The 20,894-nt window shown below is 45.8% G+C and overlaps 1 long non-coding RNA gene across 1 annotated transcript in view; it reads left to right on the plus strand.

Annotated features, from left to right (window-relative positions):
• LOC132210578 (uncharacterized) overlaps positions 1–20,268 on the plus strand; it is a 188,638-nt gene extending 168,370 nt beyond the window's left edge. Inside the window, exons 4-7 of the long non-coding RNA XR_009446724.1 lie at positions 6,769–6,905; positions 8,630–8,788; positions 15,559–15,823; positions 19,931–20,268. This is a non-coding gene — a long non-coding RNA (uncharacterized LOC132210578). The remainder of the gene's footprint in view (positions 1–6,768; positions 6,906–8,629; positions 8,789–15,558; positions 15,824–19,930) is intronic.
• Positions 20,269–20,894: the final 626 nt, after the last annotated feature.

Consider the following 20,894-nt stretch of genomic DNA (forward strand, 5'->3'; position numbering starts at 1 on the left):
GCACTTGCTTACAATTGAACTTCTGACAGTGCACAAGTCCAACAAAATGATCCTCTTGAGTGTCGCACACACTCAATATTGGCCCTCCAACAGTGCAGCACTCCCTCAGGACTGACCGTCTGACATTGATACGTGGATCGTGCAGCAATCCTGTAATATTGACCCACTGACACAGCAGAACTCCCTCAATATTGTTTTTCTGACAGTATTGCACTACTGATCCTTCGGCAGTGCCCCTTGATATCAATCTTTTCACATTAGACCACTCCCTCAGCACTAACTCTCTGAATGTGCAGCACTTCTCAGGACTGATTCTGTGATATTTCAGCACTCCCACATCATTAACCCTCTGACAGTGCAGCCCTCCCTTTATATCAACCCTCCAACAGTGCAGTGTTTCCTTAATATTGGACCTCTGATTGTGTGATACTCCCTCAGTGCGAAATTCTGACAATACAGCACTCTCTCTGAAATAACTGCTGCACTGCCTCAGTACTCACTCACCACAAGTGCAGCACTCCATTCAGAGTGATCCTCTGACAGTGTGGCACTCCCCTAATATTGGTCCACTGACTGTGTGGCACTCCCTTAATACTGACCTGCTCGCGGTGCATCACTGCTCTAATATCAAACCTGCAGCTCTATCAGAGGGTCTGTCCTGAGCAAGTGCCCCATCGTCAGCATGTCAATTCTGAGGCAGTGCCTCTATATCAGTGAGTCAACATTGAGGTAGCTCCTGACGGTCAGAATTACGGGAGTGCCTCATATTTAGAGGGTCATTAACTGAGGGACAGCCTCATGATCAGCGGGTCAGTCTTTACGGACTGCCTTACAGCCAGTGTGTCAGTTCTGAGGCAGTGCCCTCAATGTAACAGATTTAGAAATGGGGTAGGGGGCACATGATTAGAAGGTCAGTAGTAAGCTATTGGAACTTTGTCAGAGGGTCAGTACTCAGCGAGTGCCTCATTGACATCGGGTCCATACAGAGGGTTTGCACTGAGGGAATGCTTCCTTGTCAGAGATTCAGAACTGAGAAAGTGCCTCATTGTCAGAGGCTCATTCCTGAGGCAGTGCCTCATTGTCAGAGTGATATAATCAGATAGCACTCCCTCAATTCTAAACCTTAATACTGACCCTCTGACAATGAAGCACTGCCTCAGGACTGACCCTATGATAATGAAGTGTTCCTCAGGACTGAACCATTGACGATGTGACTCTCCATTCGTGTTGACCTTCTGATAATGGGGTTCTCCTTAAGCACTGACCCTCTGACGGTTGTGCACTGCCTCAGTACTGACCCTCTAAATATTTGCCACTCCGTCAATTCTGACCTCCTTACGATGAGGCATTACCTCAATACTGACTGGGGTGCAGGTCTCTGGCACAGAGTCTGTCGCTCTTGCAACGAAGGGAAGGGGGTATAGGAGGAGAGTGTTAGTCATTGGGGACTGAATAGTTAGAGGGACAGATAGAAGGCTTGTTTGGAACCGAAGATACTCACGATTGGTGCGTTGCCTCCAGGTGCTAGGGTCCGTGTTGTCTCGGATAGTGTCTTTAGGGTCCTGAAGGGAGAGGGTGACCAGCCCCAAGCCATGGTCCACATAGGTACCAACGACATAGGTAGAAAAAGGGATAGGGACGTCAGGCAGGATTTCAGGGAGCTCCGCTGGAAGCTGAGAGCTCAAACAAACGGAGTGGTTATCTCTGGTTTGTTACCCGTGCCAAGTGATAGCGAGGCAAAGAACAGGGAGAGATTTCAGCTGAAGACGTGGCTGCAGGGATGCTGCAGGTGGGAGGGCTTCAGGTACATGGACAATTGGGGCTCATTCTGGGGAAGGTGGGACCTCTACAAACAGGACGGTATCCACTTGAACCAGAGGGGCACTAATATCCTGGGCGGGAAATTTGCTAGTGCTGTTCGGGTGGGTTTAAACTAGCTTAGCAAGGGGGTGGGAAACTGTGGTGTAGTTTCAGTACACAGGAGAAAGAGAATAGAGAGGACATGGACAGGATCTCAGTGTCACAGGAGTGTGCTGGCAAACAGCAAGCTGAATTGAAGTGTGTCTACTTGACTGCCAGGAGTATCCGGAATAAGCGAGGTGAGGTTGCAGCATGGATAGGTACCTGGGGCTTCGATGTTGTGGCCATTACGGAGACATGGATAGAGCAGGGTCAGGAATGGATGTTGCAGGTTCCAGGGTTCAGATCTTTGAGTAAGATCAGGTAAGGTGGGAAAAGAGGGGGAGGTGTGGCTTTGTTTGTCGAGGACAGTATAACGGAGGCTGAAAAAACTTTTGAGGAGGACTGGTCTACTGAGGTGGGATGGGCTGATGTCAGAAATAGGAGAGGAGAGGCCACACTGTTGGGAGTTTTTTAATAGGCCTCTGCAAAGTTCCAGGGATCTGAAGGAGAGGATTGGCAAAACGATTCTGGGCAGGAGTGAAAGGAACAGGGTGGTCATTATGGGAGACTTTAACTTCCGAAGCATTGACTGGAAATGCTGTAACTCTCGTACGTCGGATGGATGAGTTTTCGTCCAATGCACGCAGGAGCGTTTCCCGACACGGTACGTCGAAGGGCCGACAAGAGGGGAGGCCACACTGGATCTGGTACTTGACAGTGAACCAGGCCAGGTGTTTGATTTAGTGGTAGATGAGCACTTTGGAGAGAGTGACCATAATTCGGTTACGTTTAGTTTAGCGATGGAGTGGGAGAGGAACATGCCACAGGGCAAGACTTAGAGATGGGGGAAGGCAATTATAATTGGGCAAGACTTAGGAGGCAAAGAATGGGGTCGCAAAATGCAGGGGATGGGGACAATCGAAATGGGGAGCTGGTTTAAGTAACAGATATGGCGTGTCCTTGATAGGTACATCCCTGTCAGGCAGGGGTCAGTGATAAGGTAGGGGAACCGTGGTTTACTAAAGAAATTGTATCTCGAGTTAAGCAGAAGAGCGAGGCTTATGTGATGTTGAGATGAGATGGATCAGTTGATGCGATGGAGAGTTACAGATGAGCAAGGAAGGATTTAAAGAGAGAGTTAAGAAGCGCAAGGAGGGGTCCTGAGCAGTCATTCGCAGGTAGAATAAAGGAGATCCGTAAAGTTTTCTCAAGGTATGTGAGGAATATAAGGATGACTGGGGTAGGAATAGGGCCAATCAAAGACAGAAGTGGGAAGTTGTGTGTGGACCGGGTAGAGATCGGAGAGGTGCTAAATGAATATTTCTCATCTGTTTTCACTGAGGAAGAGGAGAATATCGTCGAGGAGACGACTGAGATACGTGCTATTAGACTTGAAAGGATTCAGGTTAGTAAGGAGGAGATGTTATCAATTCTAGAAGGTGTGAAGCTAGATAAATCCCCTGGGCCTGAGAGGATTTTTCCGAGAATTCTCTGGAAAGCTCGGGAGGAGGTGGCGGAGCCCTTGGCTTTGATCTTTGAGTCCTCATTGTCTGCAGGTTTAACACCAGAGAACTGGAGGATTGCAAATGTTGTGCCCTTGTTCAAGAAGGGCAGTAGAGATGAGCCAGGCAATTACAGCCAGTGAGCCTTACGTCTGTTGCAGGAAAAGTTTTGGAAAGGGTTATAAGAGATAGGGTTTATAATCATCTCGGAAGCAACAATTTGATTGGAGATGGTCAACATGGATTTGTCAAGGGCAGGTTGTGTCTCACAAACGTCATGGAGATTTTGAGGAGGTGACCAAGCATGTGGATGAGAGAAGGCCAGTTGACGTAGTGTACATGGACTTCAATAAAGCCTTTGATAAGGTTCCACATGGTAGGCTATTGGAGAAAATACGGAGCCATGTGATTGAGGGAGATTTAGCAGTTTGGATTAGAAACTGGCTTTCGGTAAAAAGGCAACCAGTGGTGTTTGATGGAAAATATTCGGCCTGGAGTCCGGTGACTAGTGGTGTGCCTCAAGGATCTGTTTTTGGCCCACTGCTGTTTGTCATTTTTATAAATGACTTGGATGCAGGCATAGGTGGATGGGTTAGTAAGTTTGCAAATGACACTAAAGTCGGTGGAGTGGTGGACAATGTGGAAGAATGTCGCATGTTGCAGGGAGACTTGGATAAAGTGCAAAATTGGGCGGTAAGGTGGCAAATGGAGTTCAATGTGAGGTGATTCGCTTTGGGAGGAATAATAGGAAGGTACAATACTGGGCCAATGGAAAGATTCTTGGTAGTGCGGATGTGCAGAGGGTCCTTGGCGTCCATGTACACAGATCTCTGAAAGTTGCCACCCATGTTGATAGTGCTGTGAAGAAGGCATACGGTGTGTTAGACTTTATTGGTAGAGGGATTGAGTTCCAGAGCCGTGATGTCATGCTGCAACTGCACAAAACGCTCGTGCGACCTGTTCTGGTCGCTCCATTGCGGGACGAATTCGGAAGCTTTGGAAAAGGAGCAGAGGAGATTTACCAGGATGTTGCCTGGTCTGGAGTGAAGGTCTTATGAGAGAAGGCTGAGCGACTCGAGTCTGTCCTCATTGGAGAGAAGAAGGCTAAGAGGGCCTTTAATAGAAACATACAAGACGATCAGAGAAAGATGAGTCAGGGTGGACGGTGAGAGTCTTTTTCCTAGGATGATGATGTTGGCTTGTACGAGGGGGCTCAGCTACAAATTGAGGGGTGATGGATTGAAGACAGCTGTCAGAGGCAGGTTCTTTACCCAGAGAGTGGTAAGGGCGTGGAATGCCCTGCCTGCCAATGCAGTTAACTCAGCCACATTCAGGGCATTTGAACAGTCCTTGGATAAGCATATAGATGATGATGGGATAGTGTGAGGGAATGGGCTTAGATTAGTTCACAGGTTGGCGCAACATCGAGGGCCGAAGGACCTGTTCTGCACTGTATTTTTCTCTGTTCACAGATGACACTAAAATGAGTGAGAGAGTAAAGTCTGAAGAGGACGATGAAAATCTGCGGAAGGATGCAGAAAGTTTAAGTGAATGGACAAGGGTCTAGCAGATGGAGTCCAATGATGGTAGATGTGAGGGTATCCATTTTGGTAGCAATTATGGAAAAATGGAGTCTTGCTAAAATGGTGAAAAATTGTAGCATGCTGCTCCTAGAGGGAGCTGGGCAGTCTTGTGTCTGAATCAGGTAGTTTGCAGATGCGGCTGGTAATTGAGACAGCAAATGGAATAGTGTCCTTCATTGCGAGAGTGATGCAGTTTAAAAATCGGGAGGGTATGCTACAGTTGTTTTGGGTGCTGGTGAGGCTTGGTGTGGAGTAGTTTGTACAGTTTTAGTCTCCTCACTTGAGAAAGGATGTACTGGCACTGGAGGGGGTGCAAAGGAGGTTCACGAGGTTGATTCCAGAATTAAAAATGTTGCTGTATGGGGAGAGATTGAGTAGACTAGGATTGCAGTCACTGGAATTTAGAAGAATGAGGGGTGATCTAATAGAAACTTTTAAAATTATGAAACAAATGGATCGGAAATTGTTTCCACTGATGGGCGAAATTCCAACTCGGGGGCACAGCCTCAAAATAAGTGTGAACAGATTTAAAACTGAGTTGAGGATGAGCTTCTTCATCCAAAGGGTTGTGAATCTGTGGAATTCTCTGCCCACTGAAACAGTTGAGGTTCCCTTGTTGAATGTTTTGAAAGGCAAAACAGATAGATCTTTGAACAGGAAAGGAATTGAGGGTTATGGTGAATGGGAGGGTAAGTGGAGCTGAGTCCGCAAAAAAGATCAGCGGAACGAGCTGGAAGAGACAGATGGCCTACTCCTGTTTTATTTCTTATGTCCGTACGTCCTTAGATTGCCATCCTTGTCATTCCTCCTTCCCTGGAATAGGCCACTTCTGAACTGAAGAGTAGGTCTTTCAATAACTCCCACGGATCAAATGTTGACTTGTTCAATAAAAGCTCCTCCCAATTAATACTGCTCAGCTCCTACCTAACACTGATGTAATTTTCCCTCCCCCAATTTCGTCCCTTCCCACAAGGTCCTGATTATCCATGGCTGTCTTAAAATGTAAGGAGATGCGATCGCCCATTTAAGAAGCTGCTGGTTCACTGTTTTTCCCAAGTGGGAGTCAGCTACAGGCTTTCTTGTTCCACGATGGGGGAGGAAATGGCCTAGTGGTATTATTGCTGGACTGTTAATTCAGAGACTGAGATAACATTCTGGGGACCTGTGTTCAAATTCCAGCACAGCAGATGGTGGAATTTGAATTCAATATAAAAGAAAATCATGAGTTAAGAATATAATGATGACCATGAATTCATTGCCAAATGTCAGAAAAACTCACCTGGTTCACTGATGTGCTTTAGGGAAGGAAACTGCCACCCTTACATGATCTGGCCTACATGTGACTGCAGACCCACAGCAATATGATTGACTTTGAACTGTCCCCTGGGCAATTAGGGATGGACAATAAACACTGCGTAGCTAGGGATGTCCTCCTCCCATTAACAAATAAATAAAATTGGATTCTACATCTTCCGATCCAAGATCGTTTCTTGCTCTCATACTAATTTCTTTGCTTACAGTCACTTTCCCTCCTGCCTGTCTTTTTGGAATGTCGTATAGCCCTGCGCACTTAGCTCCAGTGTTGATCTCCTTGTAACCATGTCTTTGTAATAGCTATAAAATCATGCCCGTCAACCTAGAAATGTGCCATTAATTTGTTGATTTTGTTCTGAATACAATGAGCACGCAAGCAAAGAGCCATGAATTTCGCTTTATCACTTGATTTCACCTCTTGACACTATTTACAGCTGTTTTCTGTTTGTACATGCTGTCTTTTCCAGTACCACGCTGAGTATTGTTATCCCGATAGTTCTTTCGTATCAGTCCGTGTGTATTCCTGGGCGAATGTGCTCGTGTGGTCTCAGGAGTTGCGGAGGTCACAGCTCTGGGACAGCCGTTTCATCGCCCAATGCTGCAGGTAAGAAGAAAAGAAAATCTCTTGCTCTGAGCTCTGCAAACCTGGGCAATGTCAAAAGGGAAACAAGGTCAAAAGAATTTCAACAAGAATCTCAAAATTAACTGCTGAATTCATATCAACATTACGGGGATCGCCCAACTTAGTGGCCACAACATCCCACTTTCTATTCTTCACAAACAATCCAAAGGCTGAAGTATCCGTATCCCTTTTAACTTTTATGGTTTTTGAGCTAATTTCTTGTTTCTAACTTGTGCATATTTGTGGTGCCTTATGACTTGTTGCATTTAGCAATTGATAAACTCACTCTCTCACGAGTTCAGGAGAAGCTAGTTTTACAGAATCCCCAGTGTGGAAACAGGCCACTCAGTTCAACAAGCCCACAGCAACCCTCCAAAGAGCATCCCACCTAGACCCATCCCCATTCCCCTACTCTATCCCTGTCAGCCTGCATTTCCCATGGCTAATGTACCTAACCTACACATCCGTGGGCACTGTGGGTAATTCAGCATTGCCAATCCACCTAACCTGCACATCTCTGGACTGTGGGAGGAAACCAGAGCACCCAGCAGAAACCCACACAGACAAGGGGAGAATGTGCAAACTCCACACAGACAGTCATCCGAGGCTGGAATGGAACTCGGGTCCCTGGTGCTGTGAGGTAGCATTACTAACTACTGAGTCACCGTGTCACCCTGAGTTATCTTGACTCCTTCTGAAGCATAGGAAGGTATCCAGAAGACAAAGATCCTTTTTAATCAGCTTAATTCGTACCAACTGAGGTGGATCTAGTTGGGTGTGTAAAGAAGGGGAGTCTTTCACGAGGGAACTTAACAATTTGGGAGACTCAGTCACCGAGGGAGCCTGACCCGAAGACTGGTCAAAACAATAATGATTCGATCTGAATTAGTTAGAATGCAGCTGTTAACAGTAATCCTCCATCCCTATGTGGGAGCGAGATTTAACATTCAAAATCAAAACTGAAACTCTTGAACAAGGTAGTTCAAAACAGCCAGTTCTCTGATTGAGGTTGTGAACTTGCTCGCCGAGCTGGCTTCTTCTCATTCAGACGTTTCGTCACCATGATCGGTGACATCATCGGTACAGCCTCCAATGAAACGATGTTATTCTACTCTGCCTGGAATTGACACTGTCCAGTCTGTTACCATGAGTACTGTCATTTCCGGTTTTGATCTGTATGGGTTTGTGTGTGGGGGTCCAATTGTATCTGTTGGTTGGTTGCATTATGGGTGGAGAATCACGCCTCTACGCACAGGAATTCCGAGAGGCATGGTTCTGCACCCATTCTCCAGCCTCACATTCTTGGTCTCTTCAGTCTGAATATGATCACTCAACCATATCCTTGATGACAAACAATAGAGTCTTACTTCCCAAAATCTACAAACAGGACTGTCCAGACAGATCCATTTGTTCTAATGATATCTTCTGCTGGAGGGAGTCCGAAATGTCTGCATTCTTCCTCAACTGAGCATTCCTTGCATTCGTGGTTGACAGAGCTGTCAGCCATGTCCATTGTGCTGCAGGGTTCCCAAGCGGAATATGAGTTGCTGTTCCTGCAACTTTGGGGTGGCATCATTTGTGGCACTGCAGGAGGCCCATGTTCAGTTTGGTTATGACTTTTGAGGAACGGATGGTCCCTTTGAGATTGAAATTGGAGAAAGATTTCAGGATTTTTTCATGTTCTTGTCTTTCTGTTATGCCCCCAGGAAAAAAGCAATGAAAGTGCCGTTAATTTTTTGCACGGCGAGCTGCTGCATACTAACCGGTCTCACACCATTACCATCACCTTGCCCTTGTGAAGGCAGATATGGATAAGGTTCTAAAAGCTGATAGAAGATTGAAACCACTCTAATCCTGTGACGATGGTAAGTTTCCCTTCTTTAAAAAAAAATGCTTGCAGCTGAATTCGCATAATATAGAGCACAGTGGCTCTGGTTAACACCACTGTCTCAATTCCACCCTTTGGTGACTTTCTGTATGGAGTTTGCACATTCTCCATGTGCCTGCATGGGTTTTCTCCGGATGCTCGAGTTTGCTCCCACAGTCAAAAGATGTGCAAGGTCGGTGGATTGGCCATGCTAAATTTCCCAAGGTGTTCAGTGATGTGTAGGTTAGGTGAGTTACAGGTGGATGGGTCTGGGTGGGATGCTGTGAGGGGCAGTGTGGACATGTTGGGCTGACCGACCTGTTTCCACACTGTAAGGGTTCTCTGATTCATGATTCCATGATTTTACTGAGCGCAAAGGTACAATATTAACTCGTCATATTTGTCTCACCTATTTACACATTGACAAGAAAACTTTCATGTCAGTTTCTATGCATTTGCAACGTGTCTGCTGTCCATAACAAGGCTGACTATATCTCCTTCTCTAATGCACATCTCCTGTCCCCTAACACTGAAAGGTGACACTTGCTTTTCATTTAGTACAATCAATAAAACAATAGCCTCCATATTACATCCAGCGGCTTCTCTTAACACTCACACACTGTTCTTTTTTTCCTCCAGGTATTGACCACTCATCATTCCTAATTCCTCATCTCATCTCTCTCTCATGCGCTCTCTCTCTCTCTCTCTCTCTCTCTCTCTCTCTCTCTCTCTCTCTCTCTCTCTCTCTCTCTGTCTCTCTCTCTGTCTCTCTCTGTCTCTCTCCCTCTGTCTCTCTCTCTCTGTCTGTCTCTCTCTGTCTGTCTGTCTCTGTCTGTCTGTCTCTCTCTGTCTGTCTCTCTCTCTCTCTCTGTCTCTCTCTCTCTCTGTCTGTGTCTCTCTGTCTGTCTGTGTCTCTCTCTGTCTGTCTCTCTCTCTCTCTCAGTCTTTATCTCTCCTCTCCCTGTTCTCCCCATCACTTCACTCACAGGCACCAACAGAGGTTCACAGTCACACTATGTTGCACATGCATATTCTGTCCCTCATGCACAAACACACTAAACACACACAAAAAAAAGTCAGGAACACAGTCTCTCACGAACACACTCTGTCACATTCTCACTCATTCATACTCCATACCGTCACACAGTCGTACACGGTCTTGCACACATTCTGTGGCACACTTGCATGCACTGTCGCAGGATCTTTTGCCAATGCTCTTACTCTCAAGTACACACACACTACCACAAATCTCTCCCTCACACACTTAGGTTTGCAAATTCACTTGCTGTCAAGCTCACTCACACTTACAGACACACTCACTCCCTCATGCATGCTGTAACACTCCCTTCTTGTGCGAACTCCCTTTCACACACTCTCAAGCACAGTCACTGGCACACACATTCTGTCGTGCGCACACACACACTTTCATGCACTGTCTTTGCACTCTTGAGCACAATCATATGCTCACCTCTCTCTTGCACACAGTCAATTTGATTTGAGTCAGAGATAATGGGAGATGCAGATGCTGGAGAATCCAAGATAATAAAATGTGAGGCTGGATGAACACAGCAGGCCAAGCAGCATCTCTGATGAAGGGTCTTGGCCCGAAACGTCAGCTTTTGTGCTCCTGAGATGCTGCTTGGCCTGCTGTGTTCATCCAGCCTCACATTTTATTATCTTGATTTGAGTCATCATTGTCACATGTGCCCAGGTACAGTGAAAAGTTTTCTTCTGCATGCAGTATAGACAGGTGATATCAAACAAGGCGCATTAGTGAAACGGAACATAGTGACAGCTACAGAGAAGATGCACAGAGAGCAAGATCAAAATTAGATTTAAGCTTTTCAGTGTCCTATTCAGATGTCCAATAACAGTGGTGAAGAAGCTGTTCTTGAATCTTTTCACGCATGTATACAAACTTTTTTTACATCTTCCCTTCCAAAAAAGGGCGAAGAGAGTGTAATTGTGGGGTGAGAAGGGCCTTTGATGATGTCAGTTTCTTTGCCGAGGCAGCGGGAAGTAGAGGTGGAATCAACGAATGGAAGGCTGGTTTGCATGATGGACTATGCTGTGTTCATGACTCTGCAGTTTCTTGTGGTCTTAGGAAGAGCTGTTGCCAAACCATGCTGTGACATGCATCCAGATAGGATGCTTTCTCTGGTACATGAATGAAAGTTGACCTTGCGGACACTCCAAATTACCTTCGCCTGCTGGGGAAATAGAGACATTTGGTGTGCTTTTTTGCCCATTGCGACGATCTGGGTGGACCAGGAGAGATTGTTGGTGATCGACACTCTCAACTATCTCCACCTGAGCAACATCTCTCTCAGTGTCTGATGCAGGCGCTCACACACTCACATTCTGTCACCTATTCTGTCTGTCTGTCTCTCCCTCTCTCCCTCATTGCCCATCTCTCTCTCTCTCGCGCTCTCTCTCGCGCTCTCTCTCGCGCTCTCTCTCGCGCTCTCTCTCTCGCTCGCTCTCTCTCTCTCTCTCGATCTCTCTCTCGCGCTCTCTCTCGCGCTCTCTCTCTCTCTCTCGCGCTCGCTCTCCCTCTCTCGCGCTCGCTCTCCCTCTCTCGCGCTCTCCCTCTCTCGCGCTCTCCCTCTCTCGCGCTCTCCCTCTCTCGCGCTCTCTCTCCCTCCCCCACCCCCCCAACCTCTCTGGCTTTGTCTCTCTCTCTCTCTCTCTCTCTCTCGCTCTCTCTCTCTCTCTCTCTCTCTCTCTCTCTCTCTCTCTCCCTCTCTCTCTCTCTCCCTCCCTCTCTCTCTCTTTTTCTCACACACCAACTCATTGCTCAGTATTCCATGGTATCTGAATTGTTGGAAGAATTAACTTAGACTGAGCGTGGATTTTCTCCCAAATTAGTTATGACAAAGCAGAACCAATTCTGCCTGGAAGAAGAAAGGCAGGAGCCATAATAATTAGGGATTGTTTTGCTAGAGGAACCGTGCTGTGATCTGCATCCAGGTAGGATGCTTTCTGTGGTACATCAATGAAAGTTGCCCTTGTGGGCACACGGAATTGCCTTAGCCTCCTGTGAAGTAGAGACAACGGTGTGCTTTTTTGCTCATTGCGATGATGTGGATGGACCAGTGAACTAATCTAAGCCCATCCCCCTACACGATCCCATTATCATCCATATGCTTATCCAAGGACTGTTGAAATGCCCCTAATGTGGCTGAGCTAACTGCATTGGCAGGCAGGGGGTTCCACATCCTTACCACTCTCTGCGTAAAGAACCTGCCTCTGATATCTATCTCAAATCTATTGTCCCTCACTGTTTAGCTGTGCCCCCTCATACAAGCTGACGTCATCATCCTCGGAAAAAGACCCACACTGTCCACCCTGTCTCATCCACTGATCATCTTGTATGTCTCTATTAAATCCCCTCTGAACCACCTTCTCTCCAATGAGTACAGACCCAAGTCCCTCAGCCTTTCTTCAGAAGACCTTCGCTCGGGACCAGGCAACATCTCCTCTGCACCTTTTCCAATGCTTCCACATCCTTCCTGTAATGGGGCGACCAGAACTGTACGCAATATTCCAAATGAGACCGCACCAGCTGTTTGGACAGTTGCTCTGGATCTCAATCCCACTGCCAATGAAACCTAAAAGACCGTCAGCCTTCTTCACAGCATGATCAACCTGGATGGCAATTTTCAGGGATCGACATAGATGGACACCCTCTGCACAGCAACACTACCAAGAATCTTTCCATTGACCCAATATTCTGCCTTCCTATTATTCATCCCAAAGTGAATCACCTCACATTTATCCGCATTGAACTCCATCTGCCACCTTTCCGCCCAATTCTGCAGTTCATCCAAGTCTACCTGTCACCTGCAACATTCTTCCACATTGTCCACCACTCCACCGACTTGAGTGTCATCTGCAAACTTACTAACCGATCTACCAATGCCTCCGTCCAAGTCATTTATAAAAATGACAAACAGCAGTGGTCCCAAAACAGATCCTTGAGACAAACCAGTAGTAACCAGACTCCAGGCTGAATATTTTCTATCAACCACCACTGGTTGCCTCCTTAGCCAAAGCCAGTTTCTAATCCAACCTGCTAAATCTCCCTCAATCCCATGTCTCCATGTTTTCTCCAATAGCCTACCATGTGGAACCTTATCGAAGGCTTTACTGAAGTCCATGTCCACCACGTCAACTGCCCGATCCTCATCCACGTGCTTGGTCACCTTCCAAAATTACTCAATGAGGCTTGTGAGACATGACCTGCCCTTGACAAATCCATGTTGACTATCTCCCATCAAATTGGTGCTTGCTCGATGATTATAAATCCCCTCTCTTATAATCCTTTCCAAAACATTTCCTACAACAGACGTAAGGCTCACTGGGTTTATAATTACCTGGGTCATCTCTACTGCCCTCTTTGAACAAGGGCACAACATTTGCAACCCTCCAGCCTTCTGGTACTAAACCTGTAGACGATGAGGATTCAAAGATCAAGGCCCAAGGCTCCGCCACCTCCTCCGTAGCCTCCCAGAGAATCTGAAAGTTTCGAAGGATGATGCGTTGTATCCGGAGGTTGGTGGGGTGGTACGTCAGGACGAGGGAGACTTTGTTTTGGTTGTTGTTGCGGGGTTGGGTGAGAGGGATTTGTTGCAGGAAATGCTGGAGACACGGTCGAGGGCGTTATCAACCACAGAGCGGGGCAAGTTGTGGTCCTTGAAAAATGAGGACATCTGAGATATACAGGAATAGAATACCTCATCCTGGGAGTGCAGATGCAGAGGCAAAGGAATGGGGAATAGGGGATGAATTGTTGCAGGAATATGGTGGGAGGAGGTGTAATCTTGGTAGCTGTGGGAATTGGTGGAGTTGAAATGGATATTTGTTTGTCAGTGGTTGGAAATAGAGTGGTCCAGGTAGGAGAGAGCGGTATCAGAGATTGTCCAGGTTAACTTCAAGTTCGGGAGGAAGGTGTTGGTGAAGTGGATGAACTGTTAGAGCCCCTTGTGGGAACACGAGGCGGTGCCGATACAGTCATCGATGTAACGGAGGAAGAGGTGGGGTTGAGGGCCAGTGTAGGTACGGAAGAGGGAGCGTTCTGTGTAACCTACAAAGAGGCAGGCATAGCTTGGGCCCATTTGGCTACCCTGGCCACCCACTTTGTCTGTAGGAAGTGGGAGGAATTGAAAGAGAAACTGTTGAGGGTTGTTCAAGGACCGGAACTCCCCCCTCCTCAGTGGTCAAAAACGCCCTCGACCGTGTCACCCGCGTTTCCCACAACTCATCCCTCACACCCGCACCCCATAATAACTACCAAAACAGTGTCCTCCTCGCCCTCACATACCACCCCACCAACATCCGGATTCAATGCGTCGTCCTCCGACCCTTCTGCCATCCGCAATCCGACCCCACCACCAAAGACATTTTTCCCACCACCCTTAGGTGACCCCCTTATCCGCTCCACACTCCCCTCTAGCACTCCCTACACCCAGCACTTTTGCCTGCATATCAATAAATGTTGTCATCACAACGTTTAAAATTCACTGGTCCCGATACCTCCCCCCTCACCCCCATCCCAGGCCCCAGGAAGAATTTCCTCATCAAACAGATGTTTACCTGCACATCTGCTAATGTGGTCGACTGTATCCACTGTTGCCATTGTGGCCCCCTCTACATCGGGGAAACCAAACAGAGGTTTGGGGGCCGCTTCACCTGTGCTCAGTTTGCACTAAAGAACTGCATCTCCCAGTCGTGAACTGTTTCGACTCTCCCTACCAATCCTCAGGTAACATGTCCATCCTGGGCCTCCTGCAATGCCACAACGATGCCACCTGAAGGTTGCAGGAGCAGCACCTCATATTGCGCTTGGGAACCCTGCACTCCATGGTATCAATGTGGACTTGACAAGCTTCAAAATCACCCCTCCCCCTCCCGCATCCCAAAACCAGCCCACCTGTCCCATCCTACCACCTCAAACCCCACCCCCATTTCCTACCTCCTAACCTCTTCCCGCCCCGGAGACCTGTTCGTCCTCCCCGGACTGACCTATCCCCTCCCTACCTCCCCACCTACACTCACCTCTGCTGGCTCCATCCCCACCTCTTTAACTTGTCTGTCTCCTCTCCACCTATCTTCTCCTCTAACCATCTTTGATCCGCCTCCCCCTCTCTCACTATTTATTTCAGAACTCTCTCCCCCTCCGCCTTTTCTGATGAAAGGTCTCGGCCCAACATGTCAGCTTTTGTGCTCCTCAGATGCTGCTTGGCCTGCTGTGTTCATCCAGCTGCACACTTGGTTATCTCTACATCTCTTAACAACCTCATTAAGTGAGTTCTAGAGAGAACTATGCAGGGTGGACTTTGGGTTTATCATTCTAACTTGCCAGTCCTGAAAGATGAAAGTTGGTTTGTGTTGGATGTTTGTCTCATAGCTATGAAAGATATCCTGAAAGGATTTTTCAAATCTTTTGTTGAGAATTGTACCCATTTAGTCACTAATCCTTTTCCTTCTTTAAAGTTTCCTTGGTAGTGACAAATTTCAAATATCTGCAGAATTTTATTTGGCTTTGTATTGGTTCTCTGTGATTCTCTGTTAATGGCTCTGCGACCTGCCAGCTCATTACAGAATTTATCATTGATGTGCCTGTACCAAAATCTTTCGTCTTATACTATATATCCCAATTTCAGGAGAAAGTCCATAGAGACCTTTTGAAGGAAAGGGGATTAGAAAGAAAATCTATCAATCAAAATCATGAATAGTTGATAAATTATTTGCATTCCATATTTCCAGAACCTGCCCCGGAAGAGAGAGCCCAGAGAATTGCCAAAGCTGTCCGCAAACAGTCAATAGAAGTGAAGGAAAATTGGGAACAACTGAAAATCCGTGCGAGCAACTGGCAGAAACAGGTGGAAAAGGCGTTGGAGAAACTTCAAGAACTGCACAAAGTTCTGGATGATCTTGAGGCTCATGTGATAACAGCTGAGGGGGTCCACACTGGCAACCTGTGAGTGACCTGCTTATTGACTCATTGCAGGATCACATTGATAAAACCACAGTAAGTGCAATTACATTACACTTCACTTATGAACAGATGTAACCACAAGGTTGTATCGAGACGATCAGTAATATGAGTACTTCAGTAATATTGATTGAATGGTTGTTAAGTTAATTTGCAAATTAAAACTTGGTTGAGCATGCCTTCTGATGATATCACATCGTTCATATTAGTATAGTTGAGGATTCTATTAGTCAGTGACATCAGCTGAGTTATCTGCTTGTTGCCATGTTATCAGGGTTAAAGGTAAAGTCTTAGCACGCCATTTGGCGACTCCTTAGAGAGAGACAACTGGTTATGATTTAACCTGAAGATCACCATGCGTCAGGGAAGTAGAGGGGTTGAGGCGAAGACCCTTTGTGGTCAGCTCACTGGTGTGGCAATTGAGCCCTCTCTGCAGGGCATCACTCTGCATCACAAACCAACTGAATTTGAATAGAGTTTAGGATTGGAGAGCAATCCATGCAATTATTTTTTTTTAATGAATGTTTCTCACTGGGACTCTCACCGGCAAACTTTTTAAAAGCCAGCTCAGCCATACAGGCGAGATCAGTTCCTGATCTCAGCTGAATTTTTTGACCTGGGGTGGGTCAGCGTTAGAAGTTCATTGATTGGAATGAATTCTCATTAAGTTAGCAAGAGGGATACGACACGCGAATAGATCGATGTTATGAAAAGAGGATGAGATATGAGCAAAAGTTGAATTGATGTGGAAGACCAGCCACAATCATCATCGACGGTGGAGCAAGCTTGAGCGGCCATGCAACATTGTGCTGCCGCTATTTGACTTGTTCTGTGGAAAGGAAGGAAAACGGTCCAAGTGTCAAAAATGCTGAAGACCACATCATTCTACAACCTCAAAATTTGATTGTGCTCAGCATATTATCACTCCTGGTACCCCTAAATCCTGGTCTATCATCTCAGCAGCTCGACTCTGCCCAAAAGCTGGTTACTTGTGACATTTTTGAGGGATCTTCCCAAGTCTGAAAATCATTTTTGTTTTTGTACAATCAGAGTTGGCCAGTGTGGAAGGAGGTCGTTTGGCATATCGTAGCTCTTTGAAATAACTCCCCAATTCGTCCCCCTCTGCTTGGCAATGACTTCAACCACTTATAAAATCTCTTTAATGGAGGGAAACTTTGAAGGCGTCTAATTGGAGTATTAACGATCCCAGAATACAACTGAGCCTTATTAAGTTGTTAGTTCTGATGATCAAGAGCTTGATGAAAGAGGATTGTTTGAAAAAGTGCCTTAAAAGAGGAAATGTACAGAGGCTAAGAGGTGTAGGAAGTTAGCGAGTTTTGAGAGGATTTGTTGCTTGGGTTGAGGTTCTGGATGTGAGTTTGCTCGCTGAAGGTGTAGGAAGTCTCTTCTTGGGTTTGAAGCCGACACAATTAAACGTTTGGCAACTAGTAGTGGGCCGTTTAAAATCAAGAGTGGGCAAGAGGACATAATTAGACGAGTGCAGATTTCCTGAAGTATGGTTGGACTGGTGGAGATTACCAAAATAGCGATAGGCATAGCCAAGTAACGATTTGTAAACAAAAATGAGAATTTAATAAAATTACTGTTCATAGTATCAGTCAGGTAGAAAGTACAGAGAATAGGAATTGGTTCAAGTTGAGACTCAGGCAGTGGAGTTTTAGACGACCTCAAGTGTTCAATGGACAAATGTGGGTCTCCATCAGGGAATGCATTGGAATTGTCAGGTCCAGAAGTGAAGTAGTTCCAGGTGAAGGTTTCACTGCTAATGAGCCGAGACAAAAGACATGTAGGCAGGATTGAAAAGATGTAAAGAGACAGCTTTAGGGATTGCATGAATGTGTGGTCGGACGTTCATCATGGGATAAACAAGATGCCAAGGTTGTGCTGAGACAAGTGTAATATTACATTGTTGCCAAGGCGGAGTAATGCAATCAGTAGGTCGTGAATAGAGATTGGTGTGGGGACCACAAAGTGGTCTTCCCAGTTTTAAATTGTTATCTCTACATAGTTGCGCAACTTTACGTTCTGTTCAAAAGGCATGACTGACAAGGAAACAGAAGTTAGCCATTTGTTTACTTGTCAATATATCTTGATTTTTCCACCATGTTCTCCAATTATTGACACAACATGTGCAGTGTACGAAGTGAACCGTTCAAACCTTAAAAGGAGATGTTAAAATTGTGGAATATAAAGTTAAATTTATTTTATTGAAAATTTAAATAAATTACATGAAGGTTTGACCAAGACTGCAAGGAATTAGATGGAACACCAGATGAATAAAAAAAGCAGTAGTAAGGTGGTATTAGCTGGATGTTCCTGAAGAAACAGAACGCAGCCAACCTTTCTTCCATCAGGGGGATTAATTGTGTGGTGTCAGACACAGTCGATGAAATCATTCCTTCTGTCTTTACTGTCTGACTAGACGATGGTTGTAATATTTCCTTTTTCAAGCGCTCAAGGTTAGACATACTTCACTTGACATTCTCATTTTATAAATTTTAAGAAGTTGACTTATTGTCAAGTCACGATAGGATTGAAAACACATTCTATAAGTGTTTGAAGTCAGAAGTCACATGACACCAGCTTGTCGTCCAACAGGTTCATTTGAAATCACACAAGCTTTTGGAGTGCAGCCCCTTCATCAGGTGCAGTTAGTGAGGTGACCACAGAGAGACACAGCTTATCAGCAGAGAGATCAAAAGATCATAGAATTGGCGTGAGTGGAGTGTCAGATAATAACTCGATACAGGTGACCAAGAGTGTTAGAGGCAAGTAAAGCGTTTATCAAGTCAATGTCAGTGCTGTGTTGTCATGATAATCAGGCAGCGCAACAGGAATGTACAAAAGGTGACATCTCAGGTCAGACTCTGACTTGTAGTTTCGAGGCTTGTGTTCAGAATCTGTCTTAGAGTTTTAACCTTTATTTCAAAAGCAAGAATTTATAAGATACCACACTGACTGTAACTACAAGTTGTGTGTTTCTTCAACAAAATATCTGCAAACAAACAAACATCCTGGATGAAGACTTATTATCTGACACTCCACTCACACCAGTTGTATGATGTTTTGATCTGTCAGCTTATCAATTGTGTGTCTGTGTGTTTTCCTCTCTGACCGCACCTGATGAAGGGACTGCATTCCAAAAGCTTGTGTGATTTCAAATTAACCTGTCAGATTATAACCTGATGCCATGTGACTTCTGACTTTGTCTATCCTAGTCCAACACCAGCACCTCCACATTATAACTGTTTGGAACCAAGTCAGTGCAACAGGTACATATCGAACATTTGACTTCGGAAGAATGCCGAGTGCTGAAAAGTTCATGAATAACAAAGGATTTCTTCATTATGCCATCTATCGTAACATGCTGCGTCTCACAGTCACAATGAAAGGATGGCCACTTCAATTTAGCAGGGCCAAGAACAGTTATGGACATTTTTAGCATGGGAGGAGGCCATTCAACCTATTTTATCTGTCCCAGCTCTCTCCCAGCGCAACAAAATTAATCCTTCTCTCGAACTCATTCCACATATTTCACAGAATTGAAATATATAGGTACATACTTAAGAGATTTTAACATCAAGTGAGCAGTTCTCGCACTTCACCTTGTCACTAAAAATGGAAAACGTGACTTACAAAGAGTGGGTCTTTATTTTGCTCTGTTTTGATGATGAAGCAGATGCAAGTCAAAGTGCTGGAACTGGCATCTTGAACTTAGCAACTGTTCAACGTGTATAAAATGAATTCTGTGCGCATCTACTAAAAGCAGTTTTATGGAAGGAAAAGGTACCAAAGAAGATTTGGTGTATTGTGCTTGATGCTATTATACTCCAACCTGTGAAAACAGAACTCTACGACTGTGAGTGTTGAGATCTGAGAGGTTGCTATCTTGTTTGAATGTACATTGCTAAGCCTAGGCCTATTTTCCCAACAGCAAAATTGGTCATCCAGCAAGAAATGGATATTTCTCACATTTGTTGGCTGTAAGTGTCTGTTTAAAGTTTCCTTATATACAGGTGCTTAACCTGCTTTTACAGTTGGAACATTTGTTGTGCCAATGAAAAATTTTTGAATGGTTTCACCTCCAGTTTTCCTCTTCATACATATTTGGTATTTTTTCAGGGTGAGGACTATCTGCAAAATCTGAGATTGGGTTTTGAAAGACTGCAGCCTTTGTTTTGGAGAGATAATGGGAACTGCAGATGCTGGAGAATGCGAGATAACAACGTGTGGAGCTGGATGAAGACAGCAGGCCAAGCAGCATCTTAGGAGCACAAAAGCTGACGTTTCGGGCCGAGAACCTTCTTCAGAAAATGGGGAGGGGGTGCGGGTTCTGAAATAAATAGGGAGAGAGGGAGAGGCGGATGGAAGATGGATGGAGGAGAAGATCGGTGGAGAGGAGAGTATGGGTACGGAGGCAGGGAGGGGATAGGTCAGTCTGGGGAGGCCGGACAGGTCAAGGGAGCGGGTTGAGGGGAAATAGGGGTGCGGCATGAGGTGGGAGGGGGGATGGGTGAGAGGAAGAATAGGTTAGGGAGGCGGGGACGAGCTGGGCTGGTTTTGGGATGCAGTGGCAGGACAGGAGATTTGGAAGCTTGTGAAATCCACATTGATACCATTGGGCTGCAGGGTTCCCAAGCAGAATATGAGTTGCTGTTCCTGCAACCTTCGGGTGGCGTCATTATGGCACTGCAGGAGGCCCAGGTTGGACATGTCCTCTCGGGAATGGGAGGGGGAGTTGAAATGGTTCGTGACTGGGAAGTGCAGTTGTTTACTGCAAACTGAGCGTAGGTGTTCTGAAAAGCGGTCCCCAAGCCTCTTTATCGTTTCCCCAATGCAGAAGAAGCCACAACGGGGACAGCGGATGTTTTGGATATTTCTTAAGCATTGATTTTCATTCAGAGTTGGTTGGATTTTGCTGAAGCAAGAGACATAACTCACTATGACGTAGACAATGTCAGAGTTAATGTTTCGCGTCCTGTGACCCTTCCTCAGATCTCACTCTTGACTGATGCTGCCAGACCTGCTGAGCTTTTCCAGCAACTTCTGCTTTTGTTGCTGATTTACAGTGCCCACAGTTCTTTTG

The sequence above is a fragment of the Stegostoma tigrinum genome, chromosome 15 (genome assembly GCF_030684315.1).
Source record: "Stegostoma tigrinum isolate sSteTig4 chromosome 15, sSteTig4.hap1, whole genome shotgun sequence".
Classification (NCBI taxonomy): Eukaryota; Metazoa; Chordata; class Chondrichthyes; order Orectolobiformes; family Stegostomatidae; genus Stegostoma; species Stegostoma tigrinum.